This window comes from Cryptotermes secundus, unplaced genomic scaffold (assembly GCF_002891405.2).
Source record: "Cryptotermes secundus unplaced genomic scaffold, Csec_1.0 scaffold304, whole genome shotgun sequence".
In the NCBI taxonomy this organism is placed as follows: Eukaryota; Metazoa; Arthropoda; class Insecta; order Blattodea; family Kalotermitidae; genus Cryptotermes; species Cryptotermes secundus.
Window position 1 is genome coordinate 1,540,369 of NW_019721521.1, and position 10,892 is coordinate 1,551,260.

Here is a 10,892-nt window from a genome sequence, read left to right on the forward strand (position 1 = left end):
GGGTACGCGGTAGCATAGTTGGTTGACGCACTATGCTACAAGCTGGAAGGTCGGCGTCTTTCCAGCCTCACTATGGCTCTGGGTTCGACTCAGCCTGTAACAGAAATGAGTACCAGGAATCTTCCTTGGGAGTAAACGGCGGCCGGCGCGTAAGGCTGACAATCTTACCGCCATCTGTGAGCCGATTGTCTAGAGAAAATGTGAGAGCCTCGATGTCTCACAACCCTATGGGCCTCTACCGCCTGTTACAGGGACAACTTTACCTTACCTTTATATAGATTTCGAACTTTGTGTCTCGCTTTAAGTGAAGAAGAAAGATTTAACGAATTCGAGAATTGGGTGATAAGGACAACAGCAGCGACTAAGAGAAGTGAATTGATGGCATGTGCAAAAGAACTGCATAATGAGAAACTCTGCCGAATCTTACTGGCGGAAAGGATGAAAGAGGAGAGCTGCAGCAAGCATGCAAAACACTACAACTGAACAGGAACACCTACAGAGAAAACTGCTTGGGAAATTTAGGCACTGATTGTAGGATAATACTAGAATGGATCTCTATGGAACAGAATGCGAGCATGCTGACTGGATGCAACTGACTCAGGATGCAGTTCAATGGTAACTTCTTGTCAAGAGGATAATGAACCATCGGTTCCAATAACAGAAGAAGAATATTTTAAATAACTGAGTAGCTACCACCCTCTCAAGGACTCTTGAATGACAGAGTTAGAATAACAAATAATGAAATACTTCTTACGTTCCAACTGTTCTCCTATTGGCACAAATATGAGGATATGTCTTGCTGGATAATTCACGAAACATACAGTGTTAATGCAATTACTTCTCTTTAATATTTACCTAACTGAAAATGTACCGAGATGATTTAATGTAACAGCCATACAAAAAAAAAATAAAAATCCAACTCATCCGGAGAAAAATGAACATAAAAACTCCTGAACAAATTGTCATATCAAGCAATAAATTTATAGGTTTTCTTTCCTTACAGTATCCAGGATTTCTGCCACTCCCTTCTGGTGTGTCATTAATTAAATTTATCTAAAACCACTTGCGTGCATATTATGTACTCTCTCCTCCTCTCTTATAAATGCCATATAGTTACTTCGAAGACTGAAAAATTTTTAACATAATTCTCGCACATTGTGGAATTTTCCGTGGTTCGATTTTAGGATATTTGGTTTCTAATTACACAGAATATAAATCCACAAAAACTAGCCTATCGTGACATTAGAAGCCGATGAACTTAACAAAACTGCGTAGCTTTGAATCTCAGGTTTATAAACGCAAATGACGTGTATAGAAATTAGAACATCCTCCATGGATAAACCCGTAATCATGTACGGTATTGGATATTAGATATATCAGAGCTACAGTACTTTAATTTATTGCTAGTGGCGTACTGCGGCCACTTCTGGCCTATTGTACCAGCCCCAGATGATATGTGAGGGTGATTGTGGACCAATTGGTGGAATGAAGATTTGCAGGGGAAACCGAAGTACTCGGAGAAAACCTGCCCCAGCGTCACTTTGTCCACCACAAATCCCACTTGACCAGACCCGGTATCGAACCCGGGCTGCCGCGATGGGAAGCCAGCGACTAACCGCTTGAGCTATGGCGCGGCCTCCAGCTACAGTACTATTGCAAGGATGTTATTCATATAAGACTTTGATTTTTGATCAAAGTGCAGCAGAATGGAATTAGTCAGATGGCCTAATATTCACTACAATCGCAGCTCATGACACCCTGTTCAATTGAAGACCAAAGTTTGTGTTCAAACTCATGACAATCGTGCGTCTTAAAGAACATGAATTCATGAAATTGTTTGAATTGGGCTTGAAGCCTACCTTTGTGGTGTCCCATGAAGGCTGTTGTGTTCCTGGCAACTGAGCAGATTGAAGCTGAACAGGGTTGCTGCAGGAGGAGGTTCTGGGGTTCAGTAGATGACGACATGACGGCCATGGTTGCGTCTGCAGAACAAGATCCCTTCTTAAAGTACACTAATGTATATCCAAATAAGATCGATGTAAACGATTATGACACCATTTTAGCACCAGCACTTCACGTGGAATAACACCGTAGGCCTGCTTTACATGCAGCAACACAAATATATAACAGTGTCCAGTACGTAGGCCTAATTCTTCCAAAATTTTTATTGAAACGTCTATTTTTGTAATAGGTACAAATTGAATTAATGTATATAGCCCATACTGATTACATCATTTCTAAATGGCATAGGAATTAGCGTGTCTTGTATACAGTAAATGTTTTTAGGCGATTTATCCTGTCGTTGCCGGCGAGTGTGTAGCTTCATGATTATCATATATTTTGCATCGTAACATGAATAACATTTTAAGCAAGAAACGGTAGGCCTAACAGTGAAGGAGTGGAGATTAAAACTGGATTGGCTGTAACACGGATATTAACCCCCGATACAGGAAAGAACAAAGGCAACAAATAAACAGAAGTCACTTCCTCCTTGCTGCACCAACAGAAAGAATGTGGCACCTGGTAGCAAACACTTTGAACACTACACAAAATCGAAGGCTGCATTATGGGAGAATAAAACACTACCGGAGAAAACGAAATAAGAAAACACCGCCTCGTTCTTAAAACACACTCAGCCGCAGGTCAATGTACGAGTATGGTATGTTTCACATTGATCTAACACTATAATTTCATTGAAAATTATGAGATGCATCTAAAAGTAGATGTCCCCGTTCTTTTCCAGGTGTACCTTTTCTAAATTTGTAAATGTTATTTCGCAATAGTTGAAGCACACATTCACTGCAAAACATGGCGCCCACTGGCAACCAACTAACCCCTCGGAGCAGGGCTGAGCCAGAGAGAGCAGCAGAGATACGGTTGCCCACACGGCGCCCCGCGCACGCGCCACTGTATTATGTCACCCATTGTATCTAACCCAGTCATCGGACCGAAATATTATTTTTCCTTGTATTAATCCAACGTCACTCTCGCACGCAGCCTATCCTAAATCTTCACCTCGGATCATATTAGTGCAGATAATATAGTCTAGAGAAAGAACTAATGGAAATAGCTATGGCATGTTGTAACTTGGAGGGGAGGGCGGGTTCGATGAATCCAACCAGGCTGTTTCGTGGCACAGTCGCAGCACTAAGGCAGGCACCGCGTTTACTACAGGAATGATGTTCAGACGAAGCAGAACAGACGCGCAGACGCGGGACGACGCAGTCTTGGCCTGCTCGCTCGGCGTTCCTACTCTCCATTTCACAAAACTACAGTACAAAACCAGGGTGCGGTGGGCGGGGATCCTGAACCCTCATTCATTCGGAAAAGCTCATATCAGCGGTTCTTAAGCGAAAATTTACTGTGGCCACATATACTGACAAAGGAATGCCACATTCGAATACAAAGAAGTATTATGGTGTATTTAAGAATAAAAATTGCTGTGAACACATTTATGAAGAGGGGAAAATGCAGTTGTCGCGATAATGGACAAAAATAGAGACATTTGACTGGTCTGCGTGGCTTGACTACTGTAATTTTAAAAGCTGAACTACATACACATAATAATAATAATAATTGGTAACCGAAGTTATGGATTTACGGATAAGAAAAATAACTTAATCAAGAACGTCTCAGCATATTCATCTGGCAAAAATATAGCCACTTTGAAATCTTTCCAAGTCTTATCTGTCTCACGTAGCTAACATCACACATTTTATGTTCTCCAAGACTAATCATATAAGTATATATATATATATGAGAGTACAATACCGAGTTGTTGGACGTTGGAACAGAGGTCTAGATAGCTATCACTGTGTAGTTAAATATTATAGCGTGTACACCCGTTACTGGGTAACGACCTCAAAATAAACAACTAAACATCCGCTGCTACGCAACAGATTCTTAATAAGCAAGTATACGCAGCCGTTACTGAGTAACGCCTTCGCAAACAAACACGTTCCCACGTAAACGATTGGAGTACATCAAAGAACGGTGTTATCTACGCGGTCCGTGCCGAGATGTTATAAGGAGGACAGTTTAAACAGGAGTTCAGAGACCCGAGTGGTGGCGAGGTCGAATATCTCCACCGTATCCCTGCGAATCGTAGGAGGCGACAAAAGGGGAAGTCTCGAATCTGAGGAAATCAAATATGGTCACGAGTCCCGCGGGACTCGGACCCGAAAGTGACTGCGCTGGTGAGGGCCAGCAGCAGTTGTAAACGACAGATCCGTCCTCTCGTCAGAGAGGTGCATTATTCCAAGATAGACTGGTCGACTGGCCGTCGGTCGTAACATAAGAATCGAGACTCAGATTCAGGAGTTCAGAGAGAGAGTTTTAGGGGAATCTGTGAAGAGAAGATTTAGTCGGTGCAGTTGAAGAATCGCCAATGTTAGAAGCCTTAACCAGGAAACGACTGGAGAAGACTGAGCATGTGCTGTAGTGATTTATAAAATGCGGAGATCAACTTTAGCGCTATAATTACTTGTAGTTATGAGTCGTGTGTTATAAAGTGGCCAATAAATGCAACCTCCAATCCAAACCTAGTCTACAGTCACACCCTTACACTTGACAACATGAAGCACCTATGCAGTTTCATGAACATACCAACACTTGTGGCACAGTTACAAACGTCTGCATGCTCTCCCATTGCCGACATGCTGAAGAGCCATTAATTTCTGTTGCTGCATTTGCTTTGCTGTAATGGTGAAGCAATTCCTTCCAGTCCCTTGTAACGCATATAGTCTAAAGAGTAGATTGCAGGCGAAGTGTTGAGAGCAAGGCTTCGGACAAACTGAATTCTGCAATGTACGTATCACAACGGAGCCATCCTACAACCCATGACGAAAAACAGTTCTTGGAAGAGATTTCACGGTGTGATAAAAATGGGAGATCAATTCGGAAAACAAACACAGAGCCTACGAAGTATTTTAAATTCGCACTGAAAATAATGATTATGCTTCACCAGCCCAGCCCCCATGTTTGGACTTTCAGAATGATCCCTGTGTTAGTGTAGCATACGAGGTGCAGGATGTATTATGTTACCGCCACATAAGCCCGTCTGCTTCCATCGATCCTTTAAAATTCGTTTATAGTAAAAATTATTCTCTCCGTAAGAAAGGTAGTCACAATCTACTTTCATGGAGGAGTATGGAGAGGCAAAAAGGTAAAGTTGCCCTGTAACAGGACGTGAAGGCCAATACGGTTGCGAGACGTCGAGGCTCCCACATTTTCTCTAGATAATCGACTCACAGATGGCAGTAAGTTTGTCAGCCTTTACCGTCAGTTGCCGGAGTACAGAGAGCATATGTGAAAAAGATGCGTGTTCTCAGGATGTCATGGATAATTCGCACATGCAAAACGTAATGACGCTACTGGGCCGCGCCATAGCTCAAGCGGTTAGTCGCTGGCTTCCCACCGCGGCGGCCCGGGTCTGGTCAAGTGGGATTTGTAGTGGATAAAGTGGCGCTGGGGCGGGTTTTCTCCGAGTACTTCGGTTTCCCCTGCCAATCTTCATTCCACCAAATTCTCCATCATCATAATCACCCGGGGCAGGCTACAATAGGCCAATCAGTGGGCGCCGTGCCGAGTTGACCCAGTTGGACTCCACCCCCACTAAGCGAATTATAAAATAATTAATGACGCTACTGACATTCAAATTCCCACTAAAATTATGTGAAGATACTGTAACCGAACCGTGGCCAAATTCGAGGCCGGGAAATATAATATTCAGTTAAACCGGCATAGCTGATATTTATAATAGTAAATGTAAGAATAATATCACTACGAAAGAAATAAACACCTGATGTCAATGCCATAAACCTTAAGTTATTCTGCCTTAGAACTAAGGGAAGCATATAAACTGAGGGTACCTGAGAATAAAGTGTTGAAGAAAATATTTTTACCTAAAAGAGAGGAAGTAACAGGTGACCAGAAAAAAAAAATAATGACGTGAAACTTCAATAATTTTATTCGCCATCAAATATTATTAAGGCGATCAAATAAATAAGAATAATATGAGTCGCATAAGTAGCACGCATTGGTGGGATAGAAACTGCATAGAAAAATTTGTTTAAAAAACATTAAGAGAACTTGGTAGTCATATAATAATATAATATTGCAATCGATCTTAAAGAAATAGGGCGTGATTGTAAGCACTGGGTTCAACTGGCTCGGAACAAAGTCAAATAGCTAGTTTTGTGAATACGGTAATTAAGCTCCGGTTTCAATACAAAATGAGGAATTTCCTGGTTAACTGAGGGACTACTGTTTTCTCAAGACGGATCTCTTCTATACAAATTATTAACACATATTATTCTGTATACCTTCCAGCTCATTTTCAATACAAAAATGGTGAATACAAATTATAATACTGCGATATGACGGCTGAAAGCCGAAGTAGTGAAACAAAACGAGACGGCAGTTGCTAGGCGACGGGGAGATAAACATGTTTCCGTGGTAACGAATAAACTGACAGAAATAATGGATCTGTTAGAAGCGGTGTTTTCTTTGGTGTCCTTACTAAGGCTATATAACGAGTAGCCGCAGCAGCAAATTGTGCAGGCAACAAGAAGTCATAAAGAATTATGAGAATAAATATGTTCGCAGCATAGGACAACGCGAAGCCAGACATAGAAAATATAAGAGGCTTAAAATTGGCGGCTGTCAAGCTTATGACCATTCAAATGATTAAGCTAACGTTGTAGCATAAGATAAGTAAGATAGGCATGATCTACTTTGCAAAACTTGGACTGACAGAGGACTTGCTTGTAGTGCACAAGGAAGAATTTTCAATAACACGCTATATGTGCGATACGTACGCTTGACAAAGGCGAAGCCTGTTCATAAGAAAAGAACGTCACACAAAGGCTATGACCGTAAGGGTTCTCTCTCTCTTTCCAATTGCTACCACTTTGCAGCATAGGGCATCCGTGAAACGCTCTGTATCACTTCAGTTTCTTAATCCTAAGACAGTCGGTAGGACTCCTTGGACGGGGGATCAGCCCGTCGCAAGGTCGCTACCTACACAATTACAGAAAAAACACAGACAGACAGACAGACATGTCTTGATTGGGATTCGAACCCACGACCCCAGCGTTCGAGCTAGCGAAGACAGTTCATGTCTTAGGCCACTGTGATCGGCAGTAAAGGTTCAGTTACAAAAAAATCTGGTCGTGGTCCTCAAGGGGCTTGGCGCCAAGATGAACTGAATAGCGGTAAACAGTCAGTCCTAAGGTAACTTTAACTCTGACTCTGACAGTCTGACGTCAGTTCCCCACGTACAGGCGGGTTCGAATATCTCCACCGTAGCCCTGAGAGCCGTGGGAAGCCACGAAAAGAGAACCCAGTACATGGAGATGTAACTGGGCCACCCTGTTCCTGGGGGATATAAATACGGGTACATGGCCTCCCAGTTTGAGGCAGTCTCGAATGTGGAACAATAGAATGTGGTCTTAAGTCCCGCGGGACTTGGACCCAAGAATGACTGCGCTGGCAAGGACCAACAGCAACTGTAAACGACAGACCGGTCCTCTCGTCAGAGAGGGCGCTCCACATCAACAAACTTGCAACTGTCAGACAGTAATAAAATCTGGTTTTGGACCCAAGAAGGGGCCTTGACACCAAGATAAACTGGCCCACTGACCATCGGACGTAACATTAGCTTAGAAAGTTGAAGCAAGAAAGCAGGGATCCTACATGAAAAACGGCAGTAAACTGGGTCACCAAAACTATCAGGAGAATGACCCCGAAAAGAGCACTTGAACGAAGGAAAACAAAGTTAGCAAAATGTGGAGTCAAACCACAAGCAATATGGCCTATTGTGAAATCCCTCACAACACGAGATGGATCAAGGCACCACCCGTAATTCATGGCCTCTTAGGCCCCATATTTTAACCGATCGATAGAGCCACCAAAACTGCAACTTGCTCGGAAACCCAGTTCACAACGAATGACTTTTGTGGCTAAGAACATAAACTGCAAGTAGAGGCTAGAGGCCACACTCTGCTGGCTACAGTTCATGAAGACACACCTGTGACATTCCGACCTTCTCACATCTCAAAAGAAATTCAATCCCTGAAGTAAGAAAGGCCTGTGGTTTTGATGGCATTTCAAACGAATGTCTCAGACACCTTCCAAGGAGATCTCTTATTCGTTTAATGCATTTACAGAACCACTTTCTTCGACTTTATCACTTCCCGGCACCTTGAAAAGAAGCAAAAATCATAAGTCTGCCGAAATCCAGCAAGGGCATGTTACTGAATGGAGCAGCGCAAAGCGAGGAAACTGCATTGCCGTTTCCTCGTTTTGCGCTGCTTCATTCAGTAAGGCCCCCCATACACACACAGTTTGGCCTTCCGATCGACCTTACAGGCAAAACTGTGACAGTTTACCCCCTCCCTTTCCTCCCCATATACGCGCAGATAAAGCGGCAGGCTTCATGCCACAATCACGGTCTTCCAGCCTATAATGTTGAGTCATATACGTCACGTGCTACGGTCCTGCAGGCAGAACTGATGGACTGACGGTTTTCCCACAGGCCAACAGTCCAAACGATTGGCCGGCCGGCCACACCACACACGTCAGTTTTGCCTTTCAGTCTTCAACTGTGCAGGCCGAACTGGAGGTCAATCTGTGTGTGTATGGGGGCCCTAACAAATGTTGAACTCAGGCTGATAACAATTCTCGGAAATTGCGGTTGCGTTCCGGTTATCAGTTTCCTTGATGTGCCCACGCCTTAAGAGTCTTAAACTTGGCGGTGTTCAGGCCTACGGCCGTTCATGTAACTAACCGCTTTCTCCGAGTGTTATGGCATAATCTGCTACTCTGACACATGTCCTGCGTCCATCTTGCGTAAGTATTATTCATTATTGTAAAGTTACAAAAGTGTGTGGTGTCCATAAAGTAAAAATTCCTTACTTGGGCGCTGCGCGAGTGCGGGTATAATTGTACACAATTACGGTGCAACAAATGAGGCGCTAATTCAGAAAGACAACCCCTCACCACGTCGAAGAGGAGACACCATTTCCAAACACATGAACCGTACTGAAACGAACATAAATTAGGTCATGGATCCCGACGAGATCAAAAACCAAGAATGAATGTGCTTACGAGGACCAGCAGCAATTTACTGGACTGGGTCTGAGCCATTTTTGAGTTGCTCTGTTAGCAGCCGCTACCTAGCAACGACTAGTGATCAAACAGAACAATTTATGTGTGCTGTAGTTGTGATGATCTATAGAGTGTATCAGTAAGACTGTTATAGTTATTTCTAGTTACGAGTGTTCAACAGATTCAATTATCGTTCAAACCCCCGTGTCTATTGATCAATAAGTGATAATACTAATAGGTACTCTATGGAATACCCCTGAAAATGTTATAGGACTTCCGTGCAGAGATACACTCTGATAAAAATCTTTCGCTTAAGATCTTCATACCTGCAGAGGAGCATGAAGACATTGCTGTCTCTCCAGCAACTGCTGAACTCTGAAATGAATGCACAAAATACAGTCTTCTATTATACGAGTGGGCACAGTTTCAAGGGCATTACGGCATCTCTTGCAAATGAATGTTCAATGTTAAACTAACTTCGAAATGTACGATTTTCTGGCGATTAACGCCGTGTAGTCCTGCATAATTCAACTCAATTCGTACTGCTGCTTCCTTCGTTAACTAATTCTTCGACCTTGAAAATGGAGGCCATATGTTCCTCAGAAACGTCGGTGGACTTTAACTGAAATATAAGGCGTTACAATCCAGAAAATTAAAAAGGAGAGTGGGAGACAAAAATTATTCAACTTCGTGTGCTTCAGTTGTGCTGAAAAATCCGAACAAAAAGTGTTAAAAGTCCGCAAATAATTATCTTTAAAACTGCATTATTTATAACTGACTGAAAGCTGCTCATTAAGCGCACATGTTCTGGCATAAATCAACCTATCGCGGAATTATACTTACTTATTGTGGAAATGACACGACTACTGCGGAAATGTCTGTAATTTATAACAAACATTAAGCCTCAAGCATTCCCCGTGTATCTTAATTAAGCATGTCCTTGATATAGTAATTATTCTAATGCAGCTCCATTCTTTGAAGCTGTATCATGGTGTTACTTTGGAAATTAAAAGTTTCCTGTTTGTTTGGTTCATTTGGTCTTAATATTGCGAAATCAGCCGAGTTCCCCTTGTTTTAAACTAAGTGTTGTCAGACAGCAGACGTGGAAGAAGATTCTAGACTAAATGGTAGCAAGCATTCGCCGAATTTAATCTGCCCTTAATAACTTCGTGAACATAAGTCTGAATTGTTACTGTCGTTCTCAGATGTCTGAACTTTGCCAAGATCTCCAAGAACTTACTAACTGCTTTTACATTAAAATTACGTCTGATTGCAATACATGAACATATGCTTTTTCTTCTCAACCTTTGCCTCTATACCAACCTTCACATTAGCGTTTAGCAGAATGTGTTTGTCCTTACGGTAGACCCACTTACGCCTCTCTCTGCATTCTCGGGAATCCAGTTTATCCTTAGACCGGGGGGCTAGAAATTTGTTCGCTCACGCCTGTCCACTGCTTGTCGCCGAACGTTGTGTCATCCAAACCTATTGGCTTATATCGACAGCACTGTTTGCTTGGTACAGCTATTTGTTGAGACACAAATACAGTTTGCAGCGTTCTCAAATATGAAACATAGTACTGAGCAAAAATTGTTCATACACGCTACAGTTGTATATCGTTTCTCACGGAAGAAATGCCTTATGAAGTTTCGTTTGAATTATCTTGACAATGCAGTACCGTGCAAAAGAGAGAGTCACAATATTGTGATAAAACTGAACTGTTTGGAATCTGTGCTGGAGGAAAAGAAATCTTGAAACTGATATGTACTGACTGAAGAAAAAGT

The 10,892-nt window shown here is 42.5% G+C and overlaps 1 protein-coding gene across 3 annotated transcripts in view; it reads right to left on the minus strand.

Moving 5' to 3' along the window:
- The window catches only part of LOC111875437 (regulator of G-protein signaling 20), a 300,561-nt gene extending 297,404 nt beyond the window's left edge, over positions 1-3,157 (minus strand). For 2 of the 3 annotated variants that reach the window (XM_033755811.1, XM_033755813.1), the window contains exon 1: positions 1,860-3,157. The gene's annotated coding sequence lies outside the window, so the exon portion shown is untranslated. The remainder of the gene's footprint in view (positions 1-1,859) is intronic. The other variant, XM_033755812.1, reaches the window with a different exon arrangement.
- Positions 3,158-10,892: the final 7,735 nt, after the last annotated feature.